General features: G+C 49.9%; 1 long non-coding RNA gene across 2 annotated transcripts; it reads left to right on the top strand.

Annotated features, from left to right (window-relative positions):
* Positions 1–2,632: 2,632 nt before the first annotated feature.
* Positions 2,633–9,403, top strand: LOC147362065 (uncharacterized). 2 transcript variants are annotated; one of them, XR_015138461.1, is made up of 3 exons: positions 2,633–6,621; positions 7,210–7,521; positions 8,795–9,403. It is a non-coding gene; the product is annotated as an uncharacterized LOC147362065 (long non-coding RNA). The 2 variants fall into 2 exon arrangements; XR_015138460.1 differs by having other exon boundaries at positions 7,210–7,788.
* Positions 9,404–9,679: the final 276 nt, after the last annotated feature.

The raw sequence follows: 9,679 nt of genomic DNA, 5'->3' as shown, positions 1-9,679 counted from the left end.
TGGACTCGCTGTGCGTATAATATATCATTAACTCATTCACTGTTGTTGTTCAGCTGCTCAGTCGTGTCAGACTCTTTGTGACCCCGTGGCCTGCAGCATGCCAAGCTCCCTGTCCTTCACTATCTCCTGGAGCTTGCTCAAACTCACGTCCATTGAGTTGGTGATGCCATCCAACAACCTCATCCTCTGTCGCCTCCTTCTTCTGCCTTCAGTCTTTCCTAACATCTGTCTTTTCTAATGCTTCGGCTCTTCACATCAGGTGGCGAAAGTGTTGGAGCTCCAGCTTTAGCATCAGTCCTTCTGATGAATATTCAGTGTTGACTTCCTTTAGGATGGAATGGTCTGATCTCCTTGCAGTCTCAAAAATTCATCATTGAGAATGGAGCAAAAAAGGAGTCAGAGGAAAATGCCCTCTCTCTGGCGTCTCTGGCACCCCTCACTTCTGATCAGGGTGACCCGATCTCCTAACCGCGCCACCCCTCGATGGAGTCGGGTCAGAACTGAGGGAGGTCCACCTGCTTCTCTCAGCCTCTGGTTCAGATGCTCGTCTCATCTAGAAACATCCTCGCAGGCACACCCAGCATCACGTTTGACCACGTGTCCAGGTGTCCTGAGGTTCAGTCGAGCCGACACATAAAATCAAGCCTCGCGCCTTCTGACCCGAATCCTTGGCTCCGTTAGTGACATTTTAGCAAGCGGAAAGGAGGGTTCCAGCTCCTTCTCAGGCCTCTCTTGGAATCAGTTGAGGTACCTAAGGAAATGGATGAAACCCATCAACAGAGCAAACTGTGGGTAATCATGTGTGAGATTAAAGAAATATGTGATCTAAACAAGCAAGTTTACAACAGGCTTTTACAGTGTTTTGCACACCAAGTAGCTGCAAGTACATCGGATATAATTTGCCTTCCCAAATAAACTGACACACACAGGTCTTCCTGTGCCCTGCATGCAGAGACTTCTCTCTGAAAACAGCCTCGGGCCCTGTTGAAACGATTCTTCGTACCCTTCCTTTCTTGTTCCTGGGAGCTAGGATCGGAGGGAAAGGCAATTTACATGATGCTTGAAAGATTGCGCAGTTGCACAGGATAAACCACGCAGGTTCTGAGAGAAGACCTGTCCGGGGCAGATGGAAACGGGCTTCAACCCTCCTGCTGGTGGGGGTCACCACCTGCAGTCAAGAAAGATCATTCCTGGAGAAACACACCCACATGCACACACGGGCACACACACGTGCGTGCACGGGGCAGCTGAGAAAGGAGACAGGAAGGGGAAGATTTGAGTTGAAAAGCCACGTCCCCCCGGGACTTCTACTTTTTGCAGGCAATTTTCATGTCAATGGGTAAATCGAAAATGTGAATAAGAGCTTTTTATTTTTTTCCCTGAACCTGAGGGAAGATTCTATCTTTACCCCCAATTCCAGTGCATTCTGTGAGAGCTGTCAATTTCGGCTTTTAACACGAGGCTCCAGGCTCCCCTTTCCTCGAGTAGGGGGTGGATCACTCACTGTCACATGCATAATAGAACCTGTGCTCCTCTCCCCGCAGCTCGAGTGTTACCGATGTCTGTAGCCTCACTCTCTTAAAGTCGGAACTGGTACCCAGAGCTCAAATCTTGCTCTTAGATAAAGTGGCCTCTCGGTACCATTTTGACAATTTTGTCTCTCATCACTGTAGCTGGTGAGAAGGGCCCCGCGGGATGGTACTAATTTAAATTAATTCTTTTGTACCAAGATGATATGGGCTGTGTTCTCCCTTGCCATCTTTCCAGTAGTTTCTAAATGTTACTTCTCCCTAAGCCTCTCCGGGCCACCAGCCAGATTTGGGGCCATGACTCTCCCCCGCTCCCACTTGGAGTAAACAGCCACCTCGCCCACCACCCTCCCCCCGCCCTTTGCATCTTGAGATGTCCCCATCAAACTGCTTTCATGAAACGGAAGTTTGCTTTTTGTTTTATGATCTGGGATTAGCACAGAGCTTTTATGGGCGTCTGTCTTCTCGTGTACCTTTGTTACTTGTTCCCGAGGGGTCTGTCCTCAATGAAGGTTCAGGGTAAACTTTGGCAATTTACTTTGAATAATGACTATCAGGGTCCCCTCCAATATTTCAAATAAATACTGCGGACTGTAATAAAATGGAGTTCTGAAAGAAAGCCTCAGACACCAGCCAGACTTCAAAACAAATATTTTAATATTGTACTGAACTGTAAAACCATTTATTACTAGAATTAATTGTTGCTCGATTTATTGCCATGATTCCCTTGGTATCAGACAGGAATTCAAGGACATTGCAACTTACATCCTGCTGTCTGCTCCCCATGTAATCGTTCTGCAGGGCGTACCCTGGCCCCCTGGGGGGGGTCCAAGTATTTGGAAGTGGGGTGCTCTGCAGAAAGGAACTTCTGGGCTCCACTCCATTCTCAAAATTGTAGTCGATTTGCAATGCTGTTGTGTTCATTTCTGGCATACAGCAGAGTGATTCATTTATATACATAGGTATATATTGTCATATTCTTTTTCATTTTCATCATAAGTTATTATAAGGCATTGAATATAGTTCCCCGTGCTCTATACGCTGAACCCTCTGAAGAGAATTCTCAAAAGATGAGGCTCCAAGAACGTTCTGAAGCAAAGAAGGACAACTGAATTAAATCGTAGCCTCTTGGGATCACAGGGCCATTGAGGGACTGGGCTGAGCTTCCTCTGTTTGTATTTAAAAGAACACGCTCTTCTGTACCAAGGCGGCCCGAGGTGTGTGCGGAGCAGTGGGCTGCAGCCAGCGCTGGCGCTGAACCCCATGGGCTACGGGAACCCCATCCTCCTTTGGGCTGCGACGAGCCCAGCTGTGACTTGACACCGGACTTTTTCCAATCCGCCCCTGCTCCCAGACCTTCACAGGACGATTCGGGACCTGAAGTGTGGATCCTCCCCACTGCCTACAAATAAAATAAACCGTCTTTCCCGCCCCCCGTCCCCGTGGTCTGCAGGCCACCGGGAAGCCGTCCAGTGCCTTCCTGTGATCACGCAGGCCGCAGTGCTCTCTTCGGATCTGAGTGAGGCCAGTTTGGCTTAAGTAGGAACAAACGCAGTGAACCTTGAGAAAGCATCGTTCTTCTTCCTTTTCTGTGCTTCCCTTTGGCAGCTCTTCACGGGAACCTGGGTTTCTTGGTTGAGGACAGAGCCTTGCGTTCAGAATGAATTGAAAGGAGAGGCGGGAGGAAGGAGCAGTCAAATTGAGTACGAAAGGCTTCCTTGACAAAAGTGGGCACGCCTAGGGCAATCTTTTTCCGTGGACATGTTGACCTTTCAAAGTACCTGAAATCTCATATAAGCTTTTTTAAAATCGTGCAATAGTGATACAGCGATGGTGCGTCTGGTATTCCCGGCTCATGGAGTTAGGGCGATCACTCTACCAGCAGGCTGCCTGCGTGCCTTTGTATTTCTGTCCTCGGGGTCTCAGACTTCGGCAGAGTCAGCGGACAGGACCCCATTTTAAAAACCTACCAGGTGTCTGGACTGTAGGATGCAATCAAGACTCACGAAGTCTCTTGTCTCAGATCTCAAGGCCGAGAGGGTCGTCCCAGTCGTGGACCTTGAGCCCCACGGGGTCTCTGTTCTCTCGAGGTAGACGTTACCTGCTGTGCTTTGCCAAGTGGAATTTTCGAGGTGACTGGCTGGCACACGGATGTAGTACGTCAAGTCAGTGACGTGTCTCTCTTTTGAAACAAAACAACATCCCTCGGGGTTGTCCCCTCGTGCGCACATGGTGGCAAATAATTGTTTGCCAAGCTTGCTCTCTCCTCCCTCTCTGTGTTCCATTGAGATCATGGAAATGCAAAGCAAATAGCCATGGAGTAAAATGCCTCAGAGAGTATTTGTTTAAGAGTATTATTCCAGGATATGCACACAGATAAAGACTTTGTGTAATGAGTGAGTGACTCCAGAGGCCAAATACCAAGAAGTCATGCTCTGTACCCACTGTGTCCTGGCTGGGGTGAGGTCACTCAGGGCCCCCTCAGGACATGCCCTTAAAAAACGGTCACCTTGCCAAGCTCCAAATCCATGCGCGCAGGCGGAAACTCAAGGAAGGAGCTTAGGAAAATACCCCAGGGTGCTGTCAGTTTGTCCAGAGATCTAGGTTAGACGCAGACAAATGAAACCCGGTGGGCAGACCGGTGGGCAGAGGACAAGGGAGGCCTTCCAGATCCTTCTAGAGCCAGGGGGCACTGGCAGATGTCCAGGAAGCCTCCGGACTTGGCAAGCACTGGCAGCTCGGAGCTTGCTTCTCATTTAGTTCTTCAAGGACCCAAAGAGGCAACAGCAGCTCCTGCTTTTGATGTCCTGCGGGGTCTACGGAAACGACAGGAACCATCGGTGTTTGGAAATCAGGGTCGTGGGTGCCGACACGCCCTTGTTCCCTGCACGTGCAGCGGACAGACACAGCGCTGACAGTCTGCTTTGGACTAAGACCTGGAGCAAGAAGCACACGAGTGTCTCTGCATATTTCATGATTATTGACTTTTTAAATTGGTTTTAAAATAAAAGCTTTCTGGACGAAATACAGGTTTGAAAGGATGGCTAGGCGGTGTGGCTTAAACCCCACACTCCTCGTTCATTCTCGCCTCCGTGCATTCGCTTCACCATCCCCCTCGAGTTTCCCATAAACCTCTGTCTGCACTGCAAATCGTTTTACCACCGAAAATGCTGTGCACGGGGCTAATGGGGTAATGAACAGATTTTTCATGAACAGACCCGTGTGTTCACTGACTGCCTAGAAGCAGGCTTCGAGGTGCTCGTGAGGAAGCACAGCGGGGCCCAGCACCGTCTTCCTTAGGGAGCCAGGCTTCCCGCTTTCCATAATAAGAACATAAAGAATCGCTTTTTATTGATATGGGAATGCATTTTTATTGCTTTTTCTGATTTAGCATCTTTCCTGAAAGTAGTGGATTAGACTCCTCATTTCATTAAAGGAAGATTACTGGCCCTGCTTCATTATCAGCGTTCTGATTCTCAGGGAAAAGCAATTTTCCACAAAGCTTTTTGTTACTTAATGATTACAGAGGGTGGCGATCGTAAAATTCACATGGAACTCTGGTAGAAACGCACACGTGGTCTTTATGTCCCAGCCGTGGGGAAAGCGGAAGGCCATCTTTTTGTTTCCTTTGTTAGACTGCTTCACCTTAGTGGGAGAAAGGCTTCTCAGGTGGGTTGGTGGTAAAGAATCTGCCTGCCAATGCAGGAGGCACTGGTTCGATCCCTGGGTTGGGGAGATCCCCTGGAGGAGGGCATGGCAACCCACTCCAGTGTTCTTGCCTGGAGAATTCCATGGACCGGAGCCTGGTGGGCTCCAGTCCGTGGGTTGGCAAAGAGTCGGACGCGATGGAGCACACATGAAGACCAAGTGGGAGGAATGTTTTCAGCTCACTTGCTCAGCAAGAGATCGTCATGAGTCCTAGGCTAGGATGCTTCATAGCTATGTGTGGTGCCCTCAAGTCAGATGGGTACCAAGGAAATTTCCACTCTACAGATGGAGAGACTGAGAAGGGCAGTGTTGGTAACTCCCCTGGAAATAGAAAATATGCAAGTTGTGAAGAGGAGAGGAGAATTTGAGATGTTCTGAAATTCCCATCAGCCCCTCCACACAAGACTTTTAAGAAATGGCAGTGGGTGCAACCAAAGTTTTTGCTGATTCATACCAAATAATCCTCACTTTCTCCTTTCTTGTCAGAGGGCCAAGAAAAACCCCTGTTGGTCTCTCCTGGATGTTCTGTTCCACCTGGATGTGTACCTGTGGTCACCTGCAGTGGCCCGCCAGGTGTCCACCAGCCAAAGCTGGACGGTCCAGGCAGCTCCCACCCGTGGGTGCTGCCATCCAGGGACCCAGGGCACACTCACCTTCACATGCCTTGTTCCTGCTCTGTCTACACTGGGAAAGGGACCCTTGCCCGGCCGCCCAACTGCGGGAGATGCTTCACAAAAGTAGGGGTCTACCTCCTGGGGACCTGGGGATGGAAAAAGGCATTCGTGGAAAGTGCTGGGGCAGCCCCACCCGCCTGGAGAGGACACAGTCTATGCCAGCTACGACCTCCGCTCTTAGTGGAGTAGGACACCAATACCTTCATTCCCCGGAATCTCCAACCCCCAGCGCCTGAACACTGAGCCTGCATTTGTGGCTACCATTTCTGATTCAGTAGGAGGGACTTGACCTGGTTTAAACCCTTCCAGGTGACTATGATATGCAGCCCAGCTTGAGAGCCCATTACTTTGGGCCCTGCAGTGGAAATGGCTGTCCCCTCATTCATGGTGAACACAGAGGCTCAGAGAGACCGAGTCATTTGCCCAAAGTTGCACAGCTGGGTGTCAGAGCTATGATTACAAGCTGAGGTTTTCTGAGCTTGAAGGCGGCACCGTGGCTGAGTATTGGGATCACCCAGGAAGGGGCGCTTGGGGACTGACGCCAGAGGCTCGTGTGACGTCAAGCATCCTTATCTTCAAAGTTCCCTGAAGAATCTAATGTGAAAACTGGATTTGAAGACAACTTCTCTGACCTGAAAATGGACATCCCTGGGGGATGTATTAACAAAACAGATTCCAGATTCCACCCCGAATCCTGCAAATTAGAACAGGTGAGTAGAAGCCAAGGATCTGGATTTAGCATCCAGGGAGAGCTTCTCTGGCAATTTCCTTACACACACACACGTGGAATTTTGAGCACCGGTGTTGACCTTATGCCTTCCAGCTATCTCCATTTAGGGAGATTTCTCTCTGTTTCTCTCACTTTTCTCTTCCCTTCTCCTACCTCTTTTGGTTCTCAGTGTAATAATACTAACAACAATTTCTAAACTATGTTTTATTATTTTTTTTTCAGTCAATAGCTGTGCAGAGAAAAAAAGTTTCTTTTTCTCACATACACATACACACACACATCTCTTCTGTAGTTGGTCTGACAGTCTGCGTATTAAAACAAAATGAATCCAGCTTCTTAGCATAAACTTCTTTTTAGACTGAAGACTTTTAGCAGAAAATTATATAGATTCTGATTAACCAGCATAGTTACGAGAAGGGCTGTCTTGGCCTTTGTCTAGCAGGCAGAGCTATGTATATGGTTGAAGTTTATATCATTTTTTATTTAGATTAATGAGGTTTTACCCTTCCTTTTTTTTTTTTTTTTGCCAGTTAGGGTAACACAAAATGATGTTCTTTTATTCACATAGCCTGGATTTGCTGGAACAGAGAATGGGGAAAAGCAAGAACACAGGAAAGGGACAGAAGAGAGAACAGAGGAAGATGAAGAACAGACTGAAGATGATAAAGCAGTAACCCCAGCGACAAAGTGGAGGAGGTCAGGAAAGAAGGGCCATGGAGGGGGCGGGGGCGGGCGGGGTGGGGGGTGGAGAAAGAGAAGAGGCTGAGGAGTAAGAGGAAGAACCACTTGGCGCTGGGTCAGGGGTTGAACGCGTTCCTTCCTCTTTGATCCGCAAGCAGTCCCAAGAGGCAGCAGAACACGAGCCAGCGAACTCGAGCAGGTGGGAACCCTGACGTCCAGGAGGTCAGGACCTGCCCCCTGGCTCCGGGGTCAGAGCTGCGGCCAGAGCCCGGAGACCCGGTTTCCTGATGGCGCTTTCAGTTTTACTTTCTGGTCAACTGGTCCCACAGAAAAGACTACAGGGACACTGCATCTGCCTTCCTCAGGGCAGGAGCCCGAGGGGATGGACAGAGAGCCGGTGACGGAGGGAAGGAGAGCCGGGTGACGGACGGACGGAGAGCTGGGTGATGGATGGACGGAGAGCCAGGTGATGGAGGGGAGAGCCAGGTGACGGGCGGATGGAGAGCCGGGTGACGGAGGGATGGAGAGTCGGGTGATGGGTGGACGGAGAGCCGGGTGATGGAGGAGGGACAGAGAGCCGGGTGATGGAGGGACGGAGAGCCAGGTGACGGAGGGACGGAGAGCCAGGTGACGGAGGGACGGAGAGCTGGGTGATGCAGGGGAGAGCCAGGTGACGGGTGGACGGAGAGCTGGGTGATGGACGGACGGAGAGCCAGGTGACGGAGGGACAGAGAGCTGGGTGACGGAGCGGAGAGCCGGCTGACGGATGGACGGAGAGCCGGGTGATGGAGGGCCCCGCTTGGGGCTCCCGATCGGCCAGCTGTCCCTGAGTTGTCACGTCATGGGGGGGGGACTGCCTCCAGGCACAAAGCGAACCCGGTCTGAGTTTTCCAGTCTCCTCTCGGTTAACTCAGGCCAGGGCTCAAGTTCCAATCAGATGTGAAGGCTTAGTTTCAAGGCGACTGGAATTTCCTTCCTGGGTGGTGAGCTGCTCCCAGGAGGCCTGTGGAGGGCTTGAGCTGCTCAGCTGCTGGCCAAGGCCACCGCTTGCCCTCAGGTGTGGCACATGCCGGGGCCTGAAGGCAGAGAGGGACACTGGCGTGGCTCCTCTCTGACTCACCAGCAGTGTCTGCCTTTTCTCGTTCACTTTGAAGGAAGAGGTGTCCCTGTCTCAAATCTCCTCTACTACTTGGAAAGACAGAGAGGGAGCCTTCTACCTTTGGGTGGTTCCCAGGGTACGCCCACTGTGGGTGTTTTGTTCCGAACACTTGGAAGTGTCGGAAGTAGCTCTTTTGTAAATGAACTTGAAGACAGGAGCACCGAGTCCAGGGTGCAGGGTGGGTGTGTGTGTGTGCTGCACTGAGTCGTGTCTGACTCTTTTGTGACCCCATGGACTGTGGCCTGCCAGGCTCCTCTGTCCATGGGATTCTCCAGGCAAGAATACCAGAGTGGGTTGCCGTTTCCTTCTCCAGGGGATCTTCCCCACCCAGGGATCGAACCCGCATCTCCTGCATTTCCTGCTTTGGCAGGTGAATTCTTGACTGCTGCACCAGGATGTATCGTAAGTAAACAGAGCAGAGGAGGCAGAGGTTCCCGTGGGAAGCCAGCACGGAGCGGGGACGCACCTGAGTCAGCTTCATGTTTCCTACTCTAAGGATGGTGCTTCATCAGAAAAAACATCCCAAGGTGACGGTGTTTTTCTCCGCTTATCTCTAATGCATGTTTTATGAGCCTCGAGTCATGCCGTCTGAGGAGCACAGGAGTGGAAACAGCGGCACAGAAAGTCCTGCTGTGTATGCAAGTCTTAGAAATCTGTTTTCCTGAACAAACAAGTCCGTTGAAAGAACAAAGTCTGAAAGTGAATCATAAACTCCTGTTTTGTTGGAGCCGAAGCTGTTTTTGAAAACATCCCTGTTGGATTGGGGTCACGGATGGGCAACGGAGGACCAGGAATTAACTATAAATTTCCAGGAAGGACACAGACCAGCTGACAAGTCTGCTCTGTTCTGTTTCTTTTTTTCCTTAATCAAAGGCAAAGATAACACAAAATTTCCAACACACTGAGAACATTGTACCCTGGGTAAGCTTCAAATAAACAACTTTTGTTAACTCTCACATAAATGAATGTAGTAAGTGGAAACAACATCCTTAATAGGAAAGCTTTGTCAGAAGCCCAGAATGAATTTTCAAAGAATTAATGCAAGCAATCTGGTAAAGACTTCTTTAAAAAAAAAATCCTGAAACATTATAAATTCCTGAAAATTATGCAGCTGACAGAAATCCTCTGAATTGTATTATTTCTCTCCTGGAGGCAGGTATTGCTCTTTCTAATGGGAAAGCAAACTCTAGTAAATGGA

This window comes from Bos grunniens, chromosome 12 (genome assembly GCF_055505025.1).
Source record: "Bos grunniens cultivar Pamir isolate PY7600 chromosome 12, Bosgru_T2T1.0, whole genome shotgun sequence".
Lineage (NCBI taxonomy): Eukaryota > Metazoa > Chordata > Mammalia > Artiodactyla > Bovidae > Bos > Bos grunniens.
Note: the sequence above shows the minus strand (reverse complement) of the source record. Positions and strands in the feature narration are given on the sequence as shown.